Source organism: Taudactylus pleione, unplaced genomic scaffold (assembly GCF_031769625.1).
Source record: "Taudactylus pleione unplaced genomic scaffold, aTauple2 ptg000741l, whole genome shotgun sequence".
Classification (NCBI taxonomy): Eukaryota; Metazoa; Chordata; class Amphibia; order Anura; family Myobatrachidae; genus Taudactylus; species Taudactylus pleione.
Genome location: NW_028285143.1, coordinates 1631860 through 1635811, shown reverse-complemented (window position 1 = coordinate 1635811; position 3952 = coordinate 1631860).

Sequence of the window (3952 nt, the reverse complement as noted above, 5' to 3'; positions counted from 1 at the left end):
TTACTGTATACAATGTTCTGTCACTTACTGTATGTAATGTTCTGTCACTTACTGTATACAAAATTCTGTCACTTACTGTATGCTATGTTCTGTCACTTACTGTATGCCATGTTCTGTCACTTACTTTATACAATGTTCTGTCACTTACTGTATGCAATGTTCTGTCACTTACTGTATGCTATGTTCTGTCACTTACTGTATACATTGTTCTGTCACTTACTGTATGCAGTGTTCTGTCACTTACTGTATGCTATGTTCTGTCACTTACTGTATGCTATGTTCTGTCACTTAATGTATGCTATGTTCTGTCACTTACTTTATACAATGTTCTGTCACTTACTGTATGCAATGTTCTGTCACTTACTGTATGCTATGTTCTGTCACTTACTTTATACAATGTTCTGTCACTTACAGTATGCAATGTTCTGTCACTTACTGTATGCTATGTTCTGTCACTTACTGTATGCAATGTTCTGTCACTTACTGTATGCTATGTTCTGTCACTTACTTTATACATTGTTCTGTCACTTACTGTATACAATGTTCTGTCACTTACTGTATGCAATGTTCTGTCACTTACTGTATACAATGTTCTGTCACTTACTCTATGCTATGTTCTGTCACTTACTTTATACAATGTTCTGTCACTTACTGTATGCAATGTTCTGTCACTTACTGTATGCTATGTTCTGTCACTTACTTTATACAATGTTCTGTCACTTACAGTATGCAATGTTCTGTCACTTACTGTATGCTATGTTCTGTCACTTACTGTATGTAATGTTCTGTCACTGTATGCAATGTTCTGTCACTTACTGTATGCAATGTTCTGTCACTTACTGTATGCTATGTTCTGTCACTTACTGTATACATTGTTCTGTCACTTACTGTATACAATGTTCTGTCACTTAATGTATGCAATGTTCTGTCACTTACTGTATGCTATGTTCTGTCACTTACTGTATACATTGTTCTGTCACTTACTGTATACAATGTTCTGTCACTTACTGTATGCAATGTTCTGTCACTTACTGTTTACAATGTTCTGTCACTTACTGTATGCTATGTTCTGTCACTTACTTTATACAATGTTCTGTCACTTACTGTATGCAATGTTCTGTCCCTTACTGTATGTAATGTTCTGTCACTTACTGTATGCCATGTTCTGTCACTTACTGTATGTAATGTTCTGTCACTTACTGTATGCAATGTTCTCTTACTTACTGTATGCAATGTTCTCTTACTTACTGTATACATTGTTCAGACACTTACTGTATGTAATGTTCTGTCACTTGCTGTATGTAATGTTCTGTCACTTACTGTATGCAATGTACTGTCACTTACTGTATACAATGTTCTGTCACTTACTGTATACAATATTCTGTCACTTACTGTATGCAATGTTCTGTCACTTACTGTATGCAATGCTCTGTCACTTACTGTATGTAATGTTCTGTCACTTACTGTATGCAATGTTCTGTCACTTACTGTATGCAATGTTCTGACACTTACTGTATGCAATGTTCTGTCACTTACTGTATGCAATGTTCTGTCACTTACTGTATGCAATGTTCTCTTACTTACTGTAGGCAATGTTCTGTCACTTACTGTATACATTGTTCTGACACTTACTGTATGCAATGTTCTGTCACTTGCTGTATGTAATGTTCTGTCACTTGCTGTATGTAATGTTCTGTCACTTACTGTATGCAATGTACTGTCACTTACTGTGTACAATGTTCTGTCACTTACTGTATCCTATGTTCTGTCACTTACTGTATGTAATGTTCTGTCACTTACTGTATGCAATGTTCGGACACTTACTGTATACAATGTTCTGTCACTTACTGTATACAATATTCTGTCACTTACTGTATGCAATGTTCTGTCACTTGCTGTATGCAATGTTCTGTCACTTACTGGATGCAATGCTCTGTCACTTTCTGTCACTTACTTTATACAATGTCCTGTGACTTGCTGTATGCAATGTTCTGTTACTTACTGTATGCAATGTTTTGTTACTTACTGTATGCTATGTTCTGTCTCTTACTGTATACATTTTTCTGTCACTTACTGTATACAATGTTCTGTCACTTACTGTATGCAATGTTCTGTCACTTACTGTATACATTGTATTCTCACTTACTGTATACAATGTTCTGTCACTTACTGTATGCAATGTTCTGTCACTTACTGTATACAAAGTTCTGTCACTTACTATAAGCTATGTTCTGTCACTTACTGTATGCCATGTTCTGTCACTTACTTTATACAATGTTCTGTCACTTACTGTATGCAATGTTCTGTCACTTACTGTATGCAATGTTCTGTCACTTACTGTATGCTATGTTCTGTCACTTACTGTATACATTGTTCTGTCACTTACTGTATGCAATGTTCTGTCACTTACTGTATACAATGTTCTGTCACTTACTGTATGCTATGTTCTGTCACTTACTGTATGCTATGTTCTGTCACTTACTGTATACAATGTTCTGTCAATTACTGTATGCTATGTTCTGTCACTTACTGTATACAATGTTCTGTCAATTACTGTATGCAATGTTCTGTCACTTACTGTATGCTATGTTCTGTCACTTACTGTATGCAATGTTCTGTCACTTACTGTATGTCATGTTCTGTCACTTACTGTATGCAATGTTCTGTCACTTGCTGTATGCAATGTTCTGTCACTTTATACAATGTTCTGTCACTTACTGTATGTAATGTTCTGTCACTTACTGTATGCAATGTTCTGTCACTTGCTGTATGCAATGTTCTGTCACTTACTGTATGCAATGTTCTGTCACTTACTTTATACAATGTTCTGTCACTTACTGTATGTAATGTTCTGTCACTTACTGTATGCAATGTTCTGTCACTTGCTGTATGCAATGTTCTGTCACTTACTGTATGCAATGTTCTGTCACTTACTGTATGCAATGTTCTGTCACTTGCTGTATGCAATGTTCTGTAACTTACTGTATGCAATGTTCTGTCACTTACTGTATGTCATGTTCTGTCACTTACTGTATGCAATGTTCTGTCACTTACTGTATACATTGTTCTGACACTTACTGTATGCAATGTTCTGTCACTTGCTGTATGTAATGTTCTGTCACTTACTGTATGCAATGTACTGTCACTTACTGTATACAATGTTCTGTCACTTACTGTATCCTATGTTCTGTCACTTACTGTATGTAATGTTCTGTCACTTACTGTATGCAATGTTCAGACACTTACTGTATACAATGTTCTGTCACTTACTGTATACAATATTCTGTCACTTACTGTATGCAATGTTCTGTCACTTGCTGTATGCAATGTTCTGTCACTTACTGTATGCAATGCTATGTCACTTTCTGTCACTTACTTTATACAATGTCCTGTCACTTGCTGTATGCAATGTTCTGTTACTTACTGTATGCAATGTTTTATTACTTACTGTATGCTATGTTCTGTCACTTACTGTATACATTTTTCTGTCACTTACTGTATACAATGTTCTGTCACTTACTGTATGCAATGTTCTGTCACTTACTGTATACATTGTATTGTCACTTACTGTATACAATGTTCTGTTACTTACTGTATGCAATGTTCTGTCACTTACTGTATACAAAATTCTGTCACTTACTGTATGCTATGTTCTGTCACTTACTGTATGCCATGTTCTGTCACTTACTTTATACAATGATCTGTCACTTACTGTATGCAATGTTCTGTCACTTACTGTATGCTATGTTCTGTCACTTACTGTATACATTGTTCTGTCACTTACTGTATGCAATGTTCTGTCACTTACTTTATACAATGTTCTGTCACTTACTGTATGCAATGTTCTGTCACTTACTGTATGCTATGTTCTGTCACTTACTTTATACAATGTTCTGTCACTTACAGTATGCAATGTTCTGTCACTTACTGTATGCTATGTTCTGTCACTTAC